Genomic DNA, 23,518 nt, shown 5'->3' with positions numbered 1-23,518 from the left:
TCATCAGGAAATTGTCAAAAAAAAAAGTGTTCTTAAGTATTTTGAATATGATTACAAATTCCTTGGAATGCAATTTCCTAACAGTCCATATTGCCAGATTTTCCCAGAAAATTGTTGGTTATTTCTGCAAAAGGATCGAGAGATAGCTAGATGGCTAGATGAATGTTGAACCTGGTAGCTACATGTTCTAAGGCCTTCTCTCTGCCAAAGTGGTTCTTTCAGTGATTTCTTGTCCATACTAACCCCCTCGCCCACCCCCAGCCCCACTCCACCTCCTCCCCCCACATTCCCCCAACCCGGAATTATCCTGCCTCATACTTCCCAGCGTAGGGATCTGGGAAGAGCGTCAGCGAGGCTGCCTCTGAATGGACACACTCTGCAGGGGGCGGCCTAGGCGCTGTGGCCTCATTGATGGCAGGTCACCCGTCACCGGGGCAAGGCGAGAGCCATTCCGACGCCAGGCCGGCAGAGACAGATTCCTTGCATCGGGCCAGGGGGGCTGTGACCACTTCACCTCTGTCCCCTGGTCGCCCACTGCCAGTCCACGGATACTGTAACCCTTGGCACCTTTGGACACTTTGCACTATCAAGCAGTTGAGAACAAAAGGAAGGTTAAAATGCTTGACAAATGGACTTTGTATTATAGACATTTTTCGAAAAGCAGCAGTTAATCACATATAACTCGAGCAATAAATTTTATTGTAAAAGGTTTTATATTAATGTGCTCTTTAAATATTTCCAAAAAAAAAAAAAATTGAAACAAAAGCTGAGGAATACTCTTTGTATTACATCGTTGGATAGAATAAAGTACAATCGAAAGCAAAGTTAGAAAATAAATATATATATTTGAATTCAACCATTTTTGAACTGGAAAAAACATGTTCTTCCTGTTGTTAATGTCATTATTTATAAACTTGGAAGATGTATGTGTTGGCACATGAACACAGAGGATGTAGACCTTCTCAGGTGTGCAATCGCTTTGGTGCCAATGGATATGCTTGTGGGAGAATTGTCATCAGCACCAACAGGTGTGCACAAGGCACTCCACAGACTTCAATAGAACGGTTGAATGGTTACCTCTCTCCTTCCCCCGTCAACTTCATACATCCCCCTTAACCCACCTAAATCTCTCCCTCGACTTCTCTCCTCAATCCTCCCTTTTCTTAAGTTTACTTGGTACAATTTATCTCCCTCCTGCCCCTGCCTTTTTGCTTATGCAATAAGTATATGGCTCATTAGTGCCGAACAGACAAGCATTTGTGAAGATATGGATAGGCCTTTCATGAAAGATACCTGGTTCAGGTCTTTCATTCTCCTTGCCAAATAATGCTTCAATGCTCTTTATTAATTTTATTTCCGAGTTAACTGACTTCATTATGGTGTGGTCAGTTGTCTGCAGGAAGACAAAGCCCGTTGAATCAAGACCCTGTATCCAAAGTGCAAAGCTGGCAGTCATCTTGGTATTAAACAAGAAACACATCAAAACAAAATATAAAAACACTTATGGAAACTGTTAAAAACTAATATTTGTAAATAAGCCCCCTGGTGTGGTTCCTTTTTTTTGGCAGTACCCCTTGTGCCAGTAGTTTTTAAACGTCATGACATCATAAGGTATGGAAGCCCATGTGAAAACTGGTTTGGATTGACCACTCATGGCTGGTGAACTCCCATCCTCCCCTCTCATCCGAAACGTCTGCCACTGACGGCGGTCAAGCAGGCCTCCAGCAGTGCCTCGCCAGTACGGCGAGTGAGGTGTGAAGGCCGGCAAACAGGGGAAAGAGCAGGTCCTCTGATCTGTGGCCAACACACACAGGCAGCATTGTCTACTGACCCCAATGACCCAGCTGCTGTCTGACTGCATGGAGCCCAAATTGCATGCTGCCCACCCTGCCTGTTCCAAAGTGATTGTAATATATATATATATATATATATATATATATATATATATATATATATATATATATATATATATATATATATATATATATATGTCTCATTCTAATCACTCCCTGACTCACTGACTGATGATAATGTTCGGTACCTTCCGGGTGATGTAGAAATTTGAAATTTTACGTGCAGACGGAGATCAAAGCCCATACCCTGGAATAAATTACAGAACTGTCGGAAAGCATCCAAAAATGAAAACATGAATAAAATAAAAGAAGTAATTGAAAACAAATAAATGAAAAAAAATCAATGCAGGTGAGCGACCAGACACAATGGGGAAGCATGGTAATTTTGCGAGCCGACGGACGTCTGAGCTGATACACTGGAGAAAAATCACAGAACCATTGGTTAAAATCCGTAAATGAAAATATAAAAAATGAAAAAAATAATTCATGTGAGTCTACCGGTTCATTATTGCTTACCATGTGAAAGTGTACCCCGCATATATATATATATATATATATATATATATATATATATATATATATATACTACGTATATACAATATATGAATGAGGGGTGTGTGTGTGTGTGTGTGTGTGTGTGTGTGTGTGTGTGTGTGTGTGTGTGTGTGTGTGTGTGTGTGTGTATGTGGAGCTTTTCTTTAATTTCTATAAAATTCCATACCACTGGACCAATTGCCTTGAAATTTGCTGTACCATATTGTTTTCGCATGCAGAAGGTCAGCATCATGATAAAAAGTGTCAATAAGGCCATTTGGTTCAACATTGCTGTGGTGCATTCCTAGGTTAATTTTTGCTACAGCATTAAACATCAATCTTATTGATGGTTTACTAAAATATAAACTTGTATACACACACACACACACACACACACACACACACACACACACACACACACACACACACACACACACACACACACACCTTCTTCCTCTTTCGGCTGCTCCCGTTAGGGGTCGCCACAGCGGATCATCCGTTATGATCCGCATACTGATTTGGCACAGTTTTTACACCGGATGCCCTTCCTGACGCAGCCCTGGTCGCCTCTTACGACACAGGGATAAGGATTGGGTTTCGCCATGATTCCGGGCTGCCCTTCATCCTCTCATAGCGTGGCTCAGCACAGAGCTCCCGTCCTCAAGCGATCCTCCAACCCAAGCCACCGAGTAGCCGGTTTACAGGCGCACGTCACTACGCCCGGTATATATACACATAGATATATGCAGTATATATTACTATAAACGTCTGTCTGTCTGTCTGTGTGTTACATATACACTCCTACACATCTGGAAGGATTTGGACCAAATTTGTCACAAAGGGAAAAGATTGTATTGGCCAGGCTTTAGCGGAGTTAGCGGCTCCTTCGGCCACTGGGAAACCCCTGGGAAAAATGATGGAACATACTTCCCTGCCATTGCAATCAGTTTGAATAGCGCCACCTTTGGTGACGTTGAGCACTACAGGATGGATTTAATTTCCCAGACATTTGCCTGACTGTCATCTTTTGTCGTTTTTCTCACCACCACCATGGCTAGCTTTTTCCATCACTAGGGACGGATTTTTTTCCTAGTATACTATATATGTTTACAACACACCACCCTTTACAATACGTAAAGCCCTGGAAGGGTCTTCATGAGACATGGCAGTCATATTTGATGCAGAGCAATCATTTTAATGATACAGATCAGTCATCAACAAACAGGAGGGAAATTGTGCACAATACAAATCCAAAGAGCTCTGAAAAGTCAGATAATGTATGTAACATAGTGCATGCATATTATATACAGTATATAGCATCTCCTTTGATGCCATTTGTGCAAAACATAGCGAAGTTAAAGTTACAAACTACTGTCATACTGCACTCCAATTTGAATAGTAATGCGTGCCAGAACTGAAAGAGTAACCATTCATCAGCTGCAGCTTGCTGACACTGCTCTATCTAGTGAGTGGGCATTTGCAAGGATGCATTAAGGTTGCTCCGTTAACTCGCTCCATCCAAGCTAGCAACACAAGCCCTCAGAAATCTCTCTGATTGGATAGTTTGCTGGCCAATAGCTTTCCTTGCTGGTGGGAGTTACAGGTAGCCACAGGAATGTGCGGCCTGTCAGGACAACTTGCAAGGAAACTGTAAAAATAAAAGTGACACTCAGCCACCCTGAAAGCTTTCCCTCCATCTCCAAGTGCCCGCCCCTCCTCTTCCACCCCACCTCCCATTTTCCTTCAGTTGCCTTTCAGGCAAAAGCTGGAAAACTGATGGCATACCATCCAGAAAATGGTGCCAGAGTGGTTAAAGATATCAGATTAAACAAATGACTGTACAGTCAGCTGGGAGCAATGATAAACCAAATGTGATTTCAAATATTTTCTCAAACAAATACCAACCACCGCATTGATTTCCTTAGTAGAAGATAAAGTTGAAAATTTTGGTATGTTTGCAAGTAGACATTTGATGGAATTAAGCTAAAGCTGCATCTAACCCGACAACCTTGGGTTAGTTAGTCTGTTTGCCATTCTCATTTGAAAACAGTCTTGTTGCTGGGTTCCCAGGTTCAGATCCCGTACACTATGTTGAAGTTGATTTGCCCATTGTCTGTTGTTGTCTTCGTAATTCATGTAAGAGTACACTGATGTTTCCTGTCCTTGTCCTCCTGATAATATATTACAAGCTCCTCCATGGTGCTTTATACAACAGAGGAAAACAAAAATAACCCTTTAGATTAAAAAAAAATAAGGAGATGACCCAGCAAGCTGACCTGAATATTAGATGTTAAGTCAAATATAGTTATAACTAACTAAACAATGGGCTGGTAGGAAGGCCAAGAAGTACACACGACTCGCCTCTAAGCTGCCTAGCCTGGGTTCGAATCTCGACCTGGCTACAAGCTGTCATCCCAGTGGTGATTCATCAATTTGAGTGCTGTCCCTCGGATGGACGTTAAACTGCTGGCATTAGTTCGTGGATGTTAAAGGTCCCATGGAGTCCTTTGTTAAGAGCAGGAGAGCTATTACCGGCACCTTGAACAAATTACAAATTTCTGCCTGAACCTACAGAGGGCAATGCATCAGTGGTAAGTTGTGCACTCAGCTAATGATGCTACCCCACAGCCTTGAGCTGCATATGAAAGAAGAGGAAGACTAAACAAGGAAGCTTGCTATTCCTCATTTATTATCACAATATGTACATATTTCCTCAAAGCCTCTATACCTTACTCCGGAATTGTGCAAGAGTGACAGTGAACAACTCATTTATCCTATTGCCTTAACTAAAAAAAACTGAAAATTATTTAAATTACAAGTGATGATATATGTCTATTCTTGTCCTGAGGAAGCTGTCATGCTTCTTTTTTGGCCCGAATAGTAACAATAATAACTAGAACTGCCACTTTATAACTGCTGGCAGTGATGACCGGGTACCCAGACGTCCACCTTTGATACAACGTGAGACTTTCTGGAGATGACAGTCGCAAAGTTTCGTTTCGATAGGATAAGTGGTTCCAGAGAAAACATTATTTAAGAGTGATACAAATACAGCCCTGCTTCGATACAGCATGGAAGTGACGAGTTACGAACCGGGCAACACAAAGTGTTCAATCTAATTATTACGTATGGAGTCAGCCCTTTTTCCTGGGGACATTGGCGGTATCAACTGAATTGCTATTCCTGTACCCTCAAACGCTTTCAGGTGCAGCCAAGTGAGCCTTCTGGAAAAAACAACAAAAATCTAAAAGTTCTCAGAATCAAATAATTAAATATTTCTGGCTGCCAAACTGCGTGGCCGATCGGGTTGAAATTTTAAACCTACATTTCACATGTCGGCTAGATTATAGTTGTGAAGTTTCGCATATATTGAAGCAGCAGTTCCAGAGTAAACATTAATTAATATTTATCCTTCAATCCAACATGGCTGCCAAAACATGGGGCCGATCGAGTTGAAATTTAAACCCTTCATTCCGCAAGTCTGCTGCATCATCTCTCAAGTTTCACATTTATTGATGTAGCAGTTTCAGAGTAAACATTAATTAATATTTTCCCTTCAGTCCAACATGGCTGCCAAATGATGTGTCATACATCAAAAGGGGGAGAGAACTTTTTGTTCGTCAGGGAGAGGCGGTCATACATGTGGAATTTTGCCTCGATCTGTTCAGCTGTTTCAGAGAAGACTTTTAAAGTTATTAATTTTCAATCCAATATGGCTGCCGTACCATGTGCCCGATTACAACATAAATTTAAATTCTCCATCTCATGGCGAAGTGGATTATGCTTGTTAAGTTTTGTGTTGATCGGACAAGATGCGTTTTTCGATCCAAGATGACCTCCAAACCTGGTAACTTTGACATCATAATTTTTACCCTCTTGCAGGCATGGAGTTACATTATATTTGCCAAGTTTCGCTTCGATAGGTTATGTGGTTCCAGAGAAAACATTATTTAATATAATTCTTGAATCCAACATGGCTGCCAAACCATGTGACCTATCAATTAGAAATTAACAAACTTATATTCACTGCTCATGTGCAATACGTTTGGGGAGTTTCCCCTTGATCTGAGCAGCCATTCTGGAGAAGATGTTTGAAGGTTTGAGGGTAAATTCAACATGGCTGCCAAACCATGTGACCTATCAATTAGAAATTAACAAACTTGTGAAAGGATGTCTTGGGGAAAGTGTGTGTGAATTTTTGCCTCAATCTGTCTGGCCGTTCTGGAGAAGAAGATTTTTAAAATTTATTAATTTTCAATCCAAGATGGCTGACTAACCATGTGACCTATGACATCATAAATTTAAATCCTGCTTCCAATCGTATAGTGGAACACGTGTGTGAAGTTTTGTGTTAATCGGATAAGGAGAGTTTTCTATCCAAGATGGCCGCCAAACCATGTGACTTGTGACATCATAATTTTTACCCTATACGCAGGCATGGGGTTAGATTACAGTTGGCAAGTTTCACTTCGATAGGTTATGTGGTTGCAGAGAAAACATTATTTAATATTTTCTTAAATCAAACATGGCTGCCAAACCATGTGACCTATCAATGATTCATTATCAAACATACACTCACTGCTCGTGTACAATATGCATGTGAAGTTTCCCCTTTATCTGACCAGGCATTCTGGAGAATATGTTTGAAGGTTTTAGGGTAAATTCAATATGGCCACCAAACCATGTGACCTATCAATTAAAAATTAACAAACTTGTGAAAGGATGTCTTGGGGAAAGTGTGTGTGAAATTTTACCTCAATCTGTCCAGCTGTTCTGGAGAAGAAGATTTTTTAAATTTATTAATTTTCAATCCAAGATAGCTGACGAACCATGTGACCGATTACATCATAAATTTAAATTCTGCCTCCAATCCTTTAGTGGAATACGTGTGTGAAGTTTCGTGTTAATCGGATAAGGTGCGCTTTTCTATCCAAGATGGCCACCAAACCATGTGACTTGCGATGCCATAATTATTACTATGTATGCAGACATGAAGGAAGATGATAGTTGCAAATTTTCGCTTCGATAGGTTATCTGATTCCAGAGAAAACATTATTTAATATTTTTCTTGAATCCAACATGGCTGCCAAACTATGTGACCTATCAATTAGAAATTAACAAGCTTATATTCACTACTCGTGAGAAATAGGTCTGTGAAGTTTCCCCTTGATCTGAGCAGCCGTTCTGGAGAAGATGTTTGAAGGTTTTTGAGTAAATGTGACCTTAAATTCAAGATGGCTACCAAACCATGTGACCAATCAATAAGAAATTAACAAACTTGAAAAAAGACGTCATGGGGAATGTGTGTAAAGTTTCGCCTCAATCTGTCCAGCGGTTCTGGAGAAGAATTAAAAAAAAAATTTTTTTTTCAAAACAAGATGGCTGCCGAACCAAGTTACTTTTGACGTCATAATATATTTTTCTATGGTGAATTATTGTGCAAATGATGCTCAATAAATTTCAGATTTTTCCAATGCAGCACTGTACTTGACGAATTTTCACCGGCATACCGCTTCACCGGTGACGTCACGAAAAAATCACCCGTGTTCCCCATGGGGTCAGGTCAGGTCAGGTATGGGAGCATGTGCCAGTACAGCGCGTCGCTGCGTCCACTTTCCGCCGGTACTCCAGGGGCCTCCGTCTGGCCATCCCCCAGGCAGATGCCAGGCCCATCCCCATCTCCTTGAGATGATGGTCAATCTGCTGCAACCATGAGGCACGTGGTCGGCCCACTGGCCTCCTCCACTCATGAGACTCCCTCGCTGAGAGAATCTGGTGAGCAGGATCAGCGTCAGGAAAACGAGCCACATGTCCATACAGCCGCAACTGACGCTCACGGACTATGCAGGTGACAAATCTCATCCGAGTCTCTCTCAGCAACCGCTCGTTGGACACAAAATCCGACCAGCGATAGCCAAGGATTCTCCGAAGAGACCTGGTACCAAAGGAATTAAGTCTCCATCTCAGATCCTTGGTCAGAGTCCAAGTCTCGCACCCATAGAGCAAGACTGGAAGTACCAAGGACCTGAAGACTCGGACTTTCGTCCTCCCGCACAGGTACCGGCAGCGCCACACCCCATGATCCAGTGAATCCATGACTCCCCAGGCCCGACCCAGACGTCTATTGACCTCTGACTCGCAGCCAGCAGAGACATGAATATCACTGCCAAGGTAAGTGAATCTCTCCACGACCTCAACATCCTCACCACAAACAGACACAGACAGGACAGCAGCATCCAAGATGTCACCGAAAGCCTGGATCTTCGTTTTGACCCAAGAAACCCGTAATCCCAACGGCTCCGACTCCTCATTCAGCACCTCGAGGGCCCCCAAGAGGATGTCTAAAGTCTCCGCAAGGATGACTGCATCATCTGCAAAATCAAGGTCCGAGATCTTTACATTGCCAAACGATGCACCACAACTTGATCTCTCCGACATCCTCCCTAAGTGCATACAAGTGCTGAAAAGTGTGGGGGCAAGTACGGAACCCTGACGAACTCCAGTAACAACTGGAAATAAGTCAGAGATGGTACCACCACACTTCACAGCACTCTCAGTACCAGAGTAGAGTTCAGACATCAGATCGATCAGTTTTGGTGGCACCCCACGAAGACCAAGAATCCTCCAGAGGACATCCCGATTCACTGAATCGAACGCTTTACAGAGATCAACATAGGCTGCAAGCAGCCCCTGCCGAAACTCTTGTCTGCGTTCGGTGAGGACACGAAGTGCAAGGATACGGTCAATCGTTGACCTCTTTGGTGTAAAGCCTGACTGCTCTGGACGCAGGTGCTCAAGCAGATGGTGGCGAACCCTCTCAAGAATTATCCGAGCAAAGACTTTGCCCGGCACTGAGAGCAGCGTCACCCCTCGGTAGTTGTTGCAGTCTTGGCGATCACCCTTCCCTTTCCAGAGAGGGACAACAAGGCCCCTCTTCCAGTCAGTTGGGATGATGCCTGTGTTCCAGGCAAAGCACAAAACTGCATGCAACGACACGAGTGCAGCATTTCCACCAGCCTTGAGAAGTTCAGCATGGATGCCACAGATCCCTGGAGCTTTGCCCCGTTTCAACTGGTTCACCGCAGCCCGTGTTTCCACAAGCGAAGGTGGACCACAGTTGATTCGAGGGTCAGCAACAGGGATTGTAACACCCTTGACGTCCAACTCGACAGCTGGGGGATCAGCCTGGTACAACCGCTCAAAGTAACCGGCCCAGCGGGCCTTCACTTCGGACTCCTCTGTCAAGAGCCTACCACTCTCTGCTCGAACTGCAGTGCTCCGAGGGATGGGCTTGGATGAACGTAATGCGCGAATTCCCCTGTAAGCAGGACGAGAATCACCTGTCCACAGGTGATGCTCTACCCCCTCACAGATTCCTCGCACATAGGCCTCCTTGTCCACCCTCAGCGCACGTACAGTTTTACGCCTCAGCTCCCTGAACAGCTCAGCTCTGCCATTCAGCCTGGCCCTGCGACTCTGGTCAATGGTATCCAGTGTCCCTTGAGAGACAAAATTCTTCTTTGCCCTGCGGTGAGCTCCAAGGCATCCACCGGCAACATCAAGGACGGTGGTCTTGAAGGCGCTCCGCAACTCTTCAGGACCCCCCAAAGCACCCAGACCCCCCAAGTGTCCACTCAGCCTGTTCGCAAACTCCTCAGCTACTTTCTCATCCCTGAGCTTGGCAACATCCAGCCTAGGCTGGGATGGTACCATTCTCCAGGATTTAAGGTGCAGCTTTAGAGTTGCTACAACAAGCCTGTGGTCAGTATTGAGGAACTGAGCACTCCGGTAGACCCTGCAGTTCTGGATCATCCTCCAACGACCGTCAATGAGGACATGGTCAATCTCCTTTGCCACACCGCCAGCGTTGGAATACCAAGTCCAGCGATGAGCTTGTGGGCGCTGAAACCATGAACCGGCCACCCTAAGTCCATGACTTCTTGCAAAGTCAAGGAACTTAGTGCTATTCTGGTTCATAGTTCCTGACCCATGGGGACCAACACATACCTCATAACCATCCCTATCAGTTCCAGTCGATGCATTGAAATCCCCCAAGACTAGAAGTGTATCTTGTCTGGGGCACTGATCAACCACAGACTCGAGTGTGGCGTAGAATGCATCCTTCACGGTGAGATCACTCGCCTCAGTCGGAGCATAAACAGAGACCAGGGAAATGACACCTAAGGAGTGACGAATCCTTAATCTCATAATACGCTCGTTTACCGGTGTTACCTCAATTATCATTGGGGTCAGCTTATTGGACACAGCTACAGCAACTCCTTGGGTATGGTAACCATCAGAGCGACCAGACCAATAGTAGGTGTAACCACCCACCATTATCTCGCCGCAATCCGGTCTCCGAACCTCAGAGAGAGCTGCAATCCCGATGTCCAAACGCTTGAGCTCAGATGATAACAGAGACAGGTGATCATCCTCTCTTAGGGATAGGACATTCCAGGCACCCACCCGAAGGGACCGCCTCAGGTTAACCCAAGGAGACCGCCGTCTGGTGGACGACACCTCAGCACCACTCCGACACACTCTCCCGCAATCTGACCCAGGGATGTTACCCCGTGGTTTCCCTCCTATCATCAAAGAGTGGGGGTCCTGAAGGCTTTGCCCCAATCCCGTCATCCGGTGAGCTGCCCTGCGAAGGGAAGCTGCACAGGAGGTACTCCCACGGAGTGGGTTTTCAGATTTTTTTGCGTTTTTGCGTTTTGCGGAATGAAGGGTTTTACGGTGGCCGGAGTGCAAATCCTGCCACCAACCTCCTAATAAGAAGTAACCCAACTGCAGGAGGATGTCCGCAGACACAGTTGGGCACTAGATATGGATGGCCGTTGGCTCACAAGGAGCTCCTCCGCCCTTTGACAGGTTTTGTTTTTAATCCTGCTGGGTGTCCATATCCAAACACCCTCCTCACCAGAAAACCTGGTGGGGGGAGACGGTTTAGTCGCCGACAACAGATCGAACCTGACCTGACTTTAAGCTCCCATGGGGAGCTTATTAAAATGTATGAAGCGAAAAAAAAATTCCATTGCTCCGTTTCAGAGATACAGAGGTCCAAAGTTTATCGGTTTTTTTCAAGATGGCGCCCGTCCCACGTCACCTCTGACGTCAAAATTATAAACTGTCAAAAAAAAAGATGAAAAAAGTGCTATAAAAAAGGATACATACTATGGTGAAAATTTCGTGTCGATCGGACTTACCGTTCATGAGAAAATAATTTTTAAACCGAAAAAGCCCGCAAATTGCGGGCGGAAAAAGAATAAGAAATAAGAAATAAACAGAAGAAAAACAATAGGTTACCTCATTACCCAGTCTTGACTGGGTACCCTAATTACCCAGTCCTGACTGGGTACCCTTATAATAATACCTACCATTCATTTTGTGCCATAAAGGTGCATAGAACTGGCGAGGCAGTTTCATTGGCAAAGAGTACAGCCATGGACAGGTTTCTACTTCAACACAGGTAACCCCAAATGGTTATTACCCCAATACGCTCGTCCTAATTTTGCTGACCTCAGAAGGATGACAGAGTCAACCCTACCTGGTGTTAATTCAAGGATTAAAAAAAAAAAAACAGGGGCTCAAACTCAGGACCTTCAGGTCCCTCTGGTCCCAAGCCAGCCACCTTAACTGCCAAGTCAACACCAGGCTTGGCCCTAATAGGCCTTTATATAACTTAACCCTTAATACAACTACAATAGTATTGTCGTTATATTAAGCATGTGTAGTAACTGTAGTATCAAACAATATGCAATCTTGTAAAGACCAATTTGCCTTACAAGAAGTGGTGCAAACATTCATCATCTTTCCTGCCTGTTGGGTTTAGGTCATTGGCTCATTATTCCTCGACCTTATCCGTACGCTTTATGAATTTGCTTATCATCTACATCCAATACCAATCCTTCTTATACAATGACTTAATCTCACTTAACTTCATGTTAACATCCACCCTGTACCTCACTTTGCTTAATCTCAGGAATTTGGTCGGGCAGTTTTCTCCCCTCTGCAGCGAAGGTGTTTGCTTGATATATTAACAGACACCTCAACACAAATTCACAAGTGAAGCGTGTGTTGTGAGGCGTTTTTGAACTCTCATTTATTTTTTGTACCCTCCCTTTGGAAAAGCATGAAATTACTTTATAGCACACAATAACTTGAAGTGAAAAGTTGAATCATGTGGACGTTAGTGTTGGTTCGTTTGTCAGAGGTGTAGAAACTCAACAGTGGATGTTTAATAAGTTTGTGTCCATGCCTTTTTTGAAACTCAACATGTTAAATGATTGTGTTGTGGTTATTGTGTTTATTATGTTTGAACATTTATATAATATGCATTTGAGGTTGTTCAATAATATATTTATCAATGAGGGCATTTGTTTCATAAATTCTTTTTCTATACATGTTTTTTTCATTTTCCAACATTTGTAGTAATCGATCTGCTGTATTATTAGGAATAAATGCTTTTTGAGCATATATTTCATATCTGCAAAGGATGCTCTGGCAGTGTGGTGTTAAATTGTGAAGACAAATAGTGGGGCAACTCAGAATAACAATTGTGCATTTTGTGAGGAAAGCACCAAATTTGGCACACTAGTAGCCTATCATATTATGAACAGATTTGGATATTGGGCCATCTCAAATTCAGCCGCTGATGGCTGTGGCAGCTATTTTCCACTGCCATCAAAAATTTTGAGATAGCCCAATATCTAAATCTGTTCATAACATGATAGGCTACTAGTGTGCCAAATTTGGTGCTTTCCTCAAAAAATGCACAATTGTTATGCTATATTTAGCTAAGTTGCCCCACTAAAAGATCCAATGTGTACTTCGTATAGGAGGGGTTCAAACAGTGTTTAAATGGTGTGCATGGAGGTGGGGGATGGGTTTTGAGTGACAGATCGAAATTTGTCATTTTGCATACATATTAAACATATGTCACCCAAATAAAAAGTAACCCCCCTCACCCCCCTACCCCTCCCCCTACCCCTCCCCCTACCCCTAATCCTCTCTTCCACCACACATTTGCCACCAGATTTTATTCTTGGCAGCCATTGTACCTCCACCACCAAAGGTGGATGGAGGTTACGTTTTCAACCCTGTCTGTTTGTCTGTGAGCAGGATATCTCAAAAGGTTGTGGACGGATTCGGACAAAACTTAGTGGAGAGGTTGGGTATCTGCCAATGAGGAATTGATTCAATTTTGGTGAAGATCTGGATCTGGATACGAGAGTTTTTAAAAAAAAAAAATTGTTTGTGTGTTTGTCTGTTTGTTCACAGGATATCTCAAAAAGTTATGCATGGATTTGGATGAAGCTTGGTGGACAGGTTGGGTGTGTGACAAGGATAGATTGATTATGTTTTGATGAAGATCCAGATCCAGATCAGGAGAGTAGAATGGTGAAGTGATTCTTCATCTTCTCCATCATTGAGAGATTGGGCCAAAAACGAGATATCCCACGATATTTCAAAAAGTCGTGGACGGGAAATGACAAAACTTGGTGGCTGAGTTGGGTGGGTGACAAGAACAACCCAATTAGATTTTTCTCGGGTCTGGATGCATATATCCTAAAAACTTTACTGACAATGCTGCAGTGCTGACAAAAGTGCTGTAGGATGTCCGTATTGTTACAGCCGTCAGGTCGACCAAGTTGCCTGGTCCGAATCCTGACAATCATTGTTGACGTGGTCATGTCGGTCCACCGAGTCTGATGCTCCAAGCAGGTTTGTGGGCCTGTTTTCCACACTACCATACTTCAGTGGAACATCTGAGCAGGCTAAGCGAAGTGCTGGTACTTCCTCACATCCGGCACCCAAATGGTGGTTCAAGCAGTCACTGCGCCAGATGCAGGGTGCTTTTCATTCGGACACTAATCATTCCGAACCCAAACTGTCCTTTAATGGACTATAAATTACGAAAACAATTTGCGATGAGGGCAACTCAAATTACTCAGACACCAAGTGACTTCATGTGTGTAATTATCAAGCGAAAGGGGAGGAAAAACAAGGGAAATGAAAGCATTGATGTACACAGAAATACATACCCCGGGTATCGTACAGTCCGTAGATCCTTAGTATGTAATCCTTAATACCTCAGGCACATCACAGAAGAAGGATCAGGGAGAATTCGACAAGACAAGGAATAGCCTTGCTGTGCTTGATGGATCACAGCAGTTCCCAATGGAGGAACGTATGGCACAGCTCGATCATACGCAAACAGGCACGGTCCAAAGAGTCCAGGATTCAGGAGTTCAGGCTGGCCTCGGTTAGTTGTAGAAGTTCCAGTTGGTGTTGGGGAAATGGGGCTGCAGCTAAGCAGCAAGGTGTGTCTGCTGTGCCGACTGAGCACTCATACAAAACGGGCAGCCTCCCACACCAAAGTCCACGTTGCCACTCTTTCTGCCCCCAGTTACCACCACCTTTATCCACTTGGACCACGCTCTACCCCGTGATGCAGATACTCATCATCCGTCCTGCGCTGATTGGCGATTCTAATGTCAATCGAACCACATCTCGCTCTTAAACTTCACGCAAGTTCTACAAACATGGCGGGACGTGCCCTTTATGCCGAATCCGCACCTTTGAACTAAAAGTTGTGCCTATGGCCTGGTGTTTCCCCATAAAGGACATAGAGGACAAACTACAAAAGGATAAATCTTTTTTTTGAAGGTTCCAGGGAGAAACAGCTTTAGGCATGGACATGCACGGAAGGAACATGCACATCAGCCTTCTCCCAATCATCAGCAAGGTTATGGAATCCATCATCGCTTCAGACATTAAATCCTTCCTCTTCTCCAATGGCCTGATTTCCGATCATCAATTTGGTTTCAGATCAGGTCACTCTACCCTGGATATGTTGCTTCTGCTCTCCCAACAATGGATGGAGGTCCTCGATGCCAGACTGGAAATCTGAGCTGTATCCCTGGACATATCACATGCTTTTGACACGGTCTGGCACCCTGCCCTACTCACCAAACTCTCTTCCTATGGTATCCAAAGCCATCTCCACTCATGGCTCGCAGACTTCCTCTCCTGTCGCAGTCACCGTGTGGCCCTAAATGGAGTTCTTTCATCCCCTCTTCCTGTCCAGGCTGGAGTTCCTCAAGGTAGCGTTCTGGGCCCTGTTCTTTTTCTGGTTTTCATCAATGATCTCTCCGACTCTCTGGAAAATCCTCTATATCTCTTTGCTGATGACTCGACCCTCTGCCGTACCATCTGCCATCCTTCAGACTGGCAAGCAGCAGCTTCTTCTCTCACTGCAGATCTGGATAAAATCACAAACTGGTCCAACACGTGGAACATGTCTTTCAATCCGGACAAATCTCACACTCTCACTGTCTCTTCAAAAGGACCGTTTAGAACCCCCCCCCCCCCTATCTACTTTCTCAACAATCCTCTGGAAGAAGTGCTTTCTTTCAAGCTTCTGGGTCTCACTATCTGCCATGACCGTTCCTGGGAAAGACACATTTCAAACCTCACCTCCAAAGCCAGTCGCCGACTAGGAATCCTCTGTCGTGCAAAGTCCTTCATCGGCCCACCTGAGCTCCTGACCACTTACAAAGCTTTTGTCCACAGTGTGATGGAGTACTGCTCTCCCCTCTGGGCTGGTGCTCCTGCCTCTCACCTTTCTCGGCTTCACGCTGGAGAAACCATGGCATTTCGGATCATTGGCATCTCCCACAATGAGGCTGAGTCTTTGGGTCTCTCACTCAATCACCGCAGGTTGGTCGGTGGTCTTTCTGTCTTCTACCATCTCCTCTCCAGCCTTGCCCCCCCTGCTCTCTCTGCGATTTGTCCCCACCACATTTCCACAGGGCGCTCAAGGTCCACCAACAACGCCCTTCTGGTAAAACTACCAAAATCACGAATCACTGCTCACCTTCACTCTTTCATTCCTCTTTTTTTCCACCTTTGGAATAAACTCCCTCACTCTATTCAAATCCCATTCTTCCCTCCAGGCTTTCAAAACAGCTGTTCACCACCACCTCTTATCGTCCCCCATCCAAATCCTCGATCTTTTCTACCCCCGATAATCCACCCAAGCCCACCTCCTTCAAATTCCTTGCTTTCCTTCTTGAAAGTCCCTGTAATGTTCATCTTGTATTCCCCATGTTCCCCGTCCCATTCCTCTCCCTTCCACAGATCTCCTAATGTCTCTGTTCCCCACTGTTTTGTCCTTCCCACTCCCTCCCCTCTTGTCTCATGCCCCCTTGCTGTGCATTGTGTGCTAGCTCTCACACGAGCCTCGACAAGGTATACCAAAAAAAAAAAGGAAAACGGCTGCTTTCTACACAAATAATGACGCATTTCCTAATATGGTCATTTTACCTTGCGCTTACGCTAAACATGACTACGGAAATTGCAATTGTTATACGATACAATGTTAACCCCTAGAAGGTATTCCCACAACAATAAATTTAGATGGAAGGATATAAGGAAAAAAAGGTTGGGGCCATGACCAGAGAGGAGGGGGAAAGTGGAGAGGTCGGCGAGGGGGATAAATGGAAGGGAGGATGATGGTAAGCATGCTCATACAGTATTGTTCAGTAGGAAGTGCTTATGGGGGGGGGGGGGGGAGTCTCGCTGTTTTTTCATACATAATATGGAGCTGTCTTTAAAACCGTAGAAAAAAGTGCTGCAAGAGATCAATAACTAGTCTTCGACTACTCCTTCCACTTCTACTACTACGATATGACAACTACTACCACTACTACGACTTCTTATTTAACCACTCCAATTATTTTCATCTTCTTGTGGGTTTGGCCTGAGAACGTCTTTGGCCCAAGTATTTCACTGACTTCTCAACGTCAGGCCTGACTTTTGACTGAATGCGACTTAGGTGGGAATTTGTAACTTGTTCAGGATGCTGACAATAACTCACATATTCTTCATGAAGGACGTCCTGAGATGTTTCACGTCCACCAGCCAACGACCAGTGCAGCTGGTAGATGGGACCTCCAGCTTAACATCCTTCCAAAGGACGGCACACACATTGATGTATCTCCCTGCATGTGAAACACCAGAAGGACAGTTTCTAGCCGCATCGGGATTCAAACCCAGACTAGACAGCTTAAAGGCGAGTGTGCAAACCTCTGGCATAATTTGCCAGCGCACAGTAAGGTCAATGTTTTGCAGAACAGCAAAAGTAAATATTAACATTAATTACAGTGTACTTTACATTGCTGTTTTACAGCCAATTTAATCTTTTAAATGAAATCACCCTTACTATTGTTGTTATTATATTTTTATCCTTTGAACTGTATTTGGCTACATCCTTATTACCAATCCTCTCTCTTCAATCATATCATACCATCAAGCCATTTTATAGCCATAACCTCTTGTTCCTGTACAGATAACCAGACTTATAAAATAAATAAATGACGGAGGATGAAATATTTCCATAATTATATGGGTCGGTGTACAGAACAAAGGTAAATCTACAATCTTGCTTCTTTCATTTTTGTTTACAATTGTTTCCATTTATGTCAAACTTGGAAAGTTCTGTATATTTTAAATAGAATACAGTACATAATACCTGAATGTACTTAATTTGCATGCTATTGAAAAAGCACAAAGCACTTTAGTGCAGAAGGAGGTTCCTTAATTCAAACTACCAGGTGATGTCCAAAATTGACTCATGAAGGGGACAAAAATACTCTAAAGTATTTCTACGAGCCCCAATTGCTTTTGACAATCTAATTTTTACATTTGGAGGGAGGTACAGGATGAACGAGAGTTCATAGAACACCTTATCCCATGCAATCTTGAGAAAAAAGGACATCAGTGTGGTCTGCGAGCAACAAATTTGATTGATTGGTCGGAATGACGTAAAATGCCCTAATGTTTTGCCCAAGTACTGCTAAACTAAAGGGGTTTTTTGAAAGTGCCAACAAGGCGGTTGGTATTCTACAGTGTTCAAGTATATAATTCAATTGAAATAAAATAAAAGTTTTAAATGTTGTAGAGAAAAAAGAAGCTTTTTTTTTGGAAGTTTTACCACCGTTGATGCACCCACCGTCTTTTACAATCACCTTATTGAACAAGTTACGGTAGTTATTCATGCCTGTTGTTTGTGTCCTTTATGACATCCATAAAAACAGTAAGTTTCCTGTTTGGGATGATTTTCAAATTTGTTGGACTGCCAGACAGGAAGACAGAGTTTTAAAAAAAAATCATCTCACTCCTCTCTGCACGTGCATGATCGGGATGGAATTCCATACAATTTGCCCAATTCAGAGCCAAAATAATGCTGAACTTCAGGTTTGTTTCCTGAATCATGTTCCGATTTGTGTTCAAAATTTAACATTAAATTGAAATTAAGTTGTTCCTCGATCATAAACTGATGGTTGGAGACAGACAGACGGACAGACAGCTTGACCCCGCTTTTCGCTTCGCGTGCGCGGGGTAACAAAGCGAAATAAAAATGATGTCCAGAAGTGTGAGGAGTGAGAATAGAAAGTACGTTGGGTGGATGTAAGAGTAACTGAAGGGAGCATATCAGTAATGGGGGGGGGGGGAGATAAAGGGGCGTTTAAAAGACCACCATTTTGTGAATGTAATAAATAAATACCTCCTTGTGGTTCGTTCTGGCCAGTTCATGGAAACAGAGCAGTAGTCCCGTGGAATGTTCAGCTGTAACTGTTTAAGACCACTCATCCTATTAAAATATACTGCAAAACACCCAACGAGTATCGAGGGACCATAGACGTGAATGTACTCGCATTTGCAGATAATGATGGGTGGTTTGAAGATTGCATTTTTTTACTAACCCTCAAAGGCCACGTTTGAGGAAAATTATAATCGTTTGAGGAACGTGACACAAAGGAAGTCGAAGCCACGGTGTGTGGTCTTGATTAAGGGTAGAGGTTATTCAGTGCACCACCTCATTCACCAATCAGGACATCTGGGATAATTGATGTCCTTTAATATTAATAACAAGGAGACAATGGTCAAATAAATGGTTTATGGTTGAAGTCTTGGCTCATGGAAATAGTATGTAGCGTGCTTCGAGTGGAACACCAAACAAGTCAATATGGTAGATCATTCTATATCTTTACTATTTTCTAAAAAGGTAGTTTCAAAATCTACTTTTTAACATTATGCTACTTTTATCAGACAACTTTTATAATTTCGTACTTCAAAAACGTTTCTTTTACTCGACCAAGAAATACATGTACAAGTAACTGGGATAGAGGAAGAGACCATTTGGCCCATCATGCCTGTGCTTTATCAATACCCGATTACATTTGATCTATCCATCCATCCATCCATCCATATATCTATCCATCCATCCATCCATCCATCCATTGAGACCATACTCTGTGCAGAGTCTGGCTTCCTTCTTGAAAATATGGTGCAGTCATTGGTCTTTATTCTGAATAGCTCTGCACTTACTCTCAGGTCGTTCCCCGTGGTCCCGTCACGCCATTAATCTTATCGTGACCACTTTTAGCTCTCTCAAAATGAAGGATAGCTGTCTTCTTTTCTCACCACTCACCAGTGAACCTCATTAAATGAATTCCCTTGCAAAGAACCCCAATGCAGGAGGAGGCCATTCGGCCCATCAAAGCCTGCACACTGGTTGCCAACCTATGGTTGTTTGTCCGTGCTTTATCATTTTTGAATGCTGAGCATCAAGCAAGAGCACAACATGTGCTATTTCTAAAGTCCTAAGCCTGGTGTTGCCTTAACGGTTAAAGTGGCTGGCTTAAGATCTCAGGGTCTCGAGTTCAAATCCCTGTCGGCTGTTGAATCAACACCAGGTGGGGTTGACTCAACGTGCCATTCTTCTGAAGACAGCAAAATGAGTACCAGTGGGCACCGCATCAGCAGCACAGCTTCGCCTCCAGAAAATGATGCAACCAGCAGCCACAGGCTGCACATGATAGCGAGCTCAAAAGCCTTTTGCATGACTCGGTTGGGATTCAAACCACCGACCTCAAAGGCTCAGAGCAGATGCTCTAAAGTCTAAACCATTACACCACCGAGTCTGGTTTAGGACTATTAGCTCCCTTACAAGAAAACTTCCACACAGAAGGAGGAGACCATTAGGCAAATCAAAACCAGCACTGTGATTACCAACCTGTGGGTTGTATATCTCGATGACATGATCTGGCCTTATCTCATGTGGGTGACCTACCTTTACATTAGTGGTTAGTTTCCTTTTTTTGGATTGGTGACATTTTTACAGTTATGTTGTAAAATATATTAGCACAGGATGTCAATTCTTCCTTGAAGTTGTTTTTTTTATCAATTGTTTCTTCCTTTCAACTGCTGCATTCTGCGTCTTGTGATTTTTCTTCAAAAAGCAAGACATCTTCCAGTGTATGACTCTTTCTGTGATTGGTTAATCCATTCGTGGAAACAAAGAATGTTTTAGAGTTGTTTTTGATGAAATTGATTTTTTAATTTTCCTTAACTTTATTACTTATTTCGTTGTACATATTTGGATTTGAACTTTCTTTTTCTGATTCTACCTTTACTTGTTGCTCACTTTTATTATTCTGTCACCAGTCACTTTCTTGTATGCATAGTCGAGGCTCATGGAAGAGGTAGTATTAGTTCGATGAAAGGATCAGGATGCAACAGGACAAAACTAACAGCAGAGAGAGGGGAGAAACACCAACATCAGAGTTGAAGGCCAAGATAGAGCTGACATGGACAAACAATGGGTGTAGGGAGGAATGAGGGGCAGGAGAAGATGCCTGGGGTGGAGAAAGATTGATACAGAGGGAAACTCTCTGTAAATTTGGAAATTTGGAAAGAGGAGGGATTTGGAGTGGGGTGCGGAGTGGTTTAATGGATGAAGAAAATATTGTTATGTTTGTGGGTTAGATGGAGGAACTTCATAGCAAAGGTAGGATTGTAAAGTGTAGCATGGTCTGTGGACGAGCAGGAGACGTCTCAATGTTATTGAAGTAGGGAAAACTGTTAGCTTTAGATCGTTACATGTCACCACACGGGGTAGCGGTGCTGTGTTAACGATGCCGGGTTTAAGTCTGATTGATCCCAGTGTGTGATTGTCTCCTGTAACCATTTCCTATGTTTTTGCATTTACAAAACCAGAAATAAAAGAATCACGTTTTCAACAACAGAGCCGAACATTTCCGAGCAGGAAAATGACACCCACCTTCCCGGCTTGGTACCAGCAAGTCACTCCCCCGATGCTCATGATTGGTCAGGGGACGTGAGAAGGTGCAAAATAGACAAGGCGGTTGGATTGGTGAGGACATAGTTGGGGCGAGGTACTCGATCAGGACGGAGGGTCTCCCTGGCTGACTTCTCCTCGACATGATGAGATAGCAGTGCAATTCTCGTTGTTCGTGTTGAGATGAATTTGTTCACGTGCTCAATGGAGCAAGACACTCACCATTGTTGGATCAGCTGAGTCACGAAGTTGTACGTTTATGAGAGAGAGAGAGAGAGAGAGAGAGAGAGAGAGAGAGAGAGAGAGAGAGAGAGAGAGAGAGAGAGAGAGAGAGAGAGAGAGAGAGAGAGAGAGAGAGAGAAGAGAGGAGCACGTCAGCACGCCTCTCAGGATAGCTCAGCATTATCTCGTTGTATGTTTGAGGAGGAAGGTGGGCCATCGTTGCGAGCAGACCTAGTGGAAGAGAGGAGCAGGGTCAGCAGGTTCGTTCATGAGAAGAAGCTGCACAGCGTTTGGTGAACAAAAGTTGGAAACTCATGTAAAGCCGCTGTCACACCTTGACGATTTAGCCAGCGTATGCCGACGTATGAAAAATTTGTCTAAAACGCTGGCACACGTCGAATACGTTATGGGTAAGTTTTGTATACGTTAAGAGCACGCTGGCATACATCGTAGTACGCCGAGCTCCTCGACAAATTTTAACATGCTCAAAAATTTTCGACATATGCCAGTGTATGACTCACACGTTCCGCATACGCTGGCCATAAGTTGTAGGCACGTTACGCGATCGTTGACACACGTCGACACACGTTACTTGTAAGTTACTCATAAGTCGAAACACGTCGAGATAATGATTAGCGTCAGTGTTCCAGACTCCATGTTTTTTTGTTGTTGTTGTTTGTTTTTTCTTCGGTATGATGGTGATGTTGACACTTCGATTTCTAGTGCGGTTATAATATAATATAATTAATAGGCTGCCGCTCAACAATTTAAATCATAACCGCACTAGAAATCGAAGTGTGGACATCACCGCCATGCCGAAGAAAAAAACAAAAACAAAAACAAAAACAAAAAAACCATGGAGTCTGGAACACTGACGGGTTCCTCCTGTGTGAACCCCATTTTTATATACCAATTCCCCTAAACGCTGCCAATCTGCCATTATACGGTAGCTGTAAGTTAGTAACACGTTCAGTAAGTTCTGTGGTCATCTGGAAGACGTCAAATACGTCTACATACGTCAATATGCGTTGGAGATACGTTACACATAGGTTCAAAGCACGTTACTCATAGGTTAGAAATAAGTTTCGGGTATGCTAAACATTACCTCGACGTGTTTCGACTTACGAGTAACTTACAAGTAATGTGTGTTGACGTGTGTGTGTCAATGATCGCGTAACGTGCCTACAACTTATGGCCAGCATATGCGGAACGTGTGCGTCATACCCTGGCATACGTCGAAAAATTTTCAGCATGCTTAAAATTTGTCGACGTACTCGGCGTACTACGACATATGCCAGCGTGCTTCAGCGTGCTCTTAACATATACAAAACTTACCCATAACGTATTCGACGTGTGCCAGCGTATTCGGCAAATTTTCATACGTCAGCATACGCTGGCTAAAACGTCAAGGTGTGACAGCGGCTTGACACTTCGATGTCTAGTGCAGTTATTATTTGAATCGTCGAGCTGCAGCCTATTAATAGGCTACGCCACGTGATCGTCGGCGATACGCTGCCGCGCGATGCATAAGTTAGACTATCGTTGGACATAGGTTGTGAACGCCGACAACACGCTAAGCATTCGTTGGTATAAGTTATCTATATGTTATCGAAACGTTCTGTGTACGTTACTAATACGTTATGCATACGTCCAACTCATTATGAATACGTCCAAAACTGGAAAAAAAACATTAATAGTTCAACATACGCCAGCGTTTTACATACATTTTGATACGTTACCATACGCTGGCTAAAACGTC

At 43.6% G+C, this 23,518-nt stretch overlaps 1 long non-coding RNA gene across 1 annotated transcript; it reads right to left on the bottom strand.

Moving 5' to 3' along the window:
* Positions 1-583: 583 nt before the first annotated feature.
* LOC147035416 (uncharacterized) lies at positions 584-21,854 on the bottom strand. The gene is made up of 3 exons (XR_015062371.1): positions 21,520-21,854; positions 17,272-17,395; positions 584-1,794 (listed from the first exon to the last, which is right to left on the bottom strand). It is a non-coding gene; the product is annotated as an uncharacterized LOC147035416 (long non-coding RNA).
* Positions 21,855-23,518: the final 1,664 nt, after the last annotated feature.

Source organism: Eptatretus burgeri, chromosome 1, assembly GCF_056783735.1.
Source record: "Eptatretus burgeri isolate ZD-2024b chromosome 1, Ebu_testis_v1, whole genome shotgun sequence".
Classification (NCBI taxonomy): Eukaryota; Metazoa; Chordata; class Myxini; order Myxiniformes; family Myxinidae; genus Eptatretus; species Eptatretus burgeri.
Note: the sequence above shows the minus strand (reverse complement) of the source record. Positions and strands in the feature narration are given on the sequence as shown.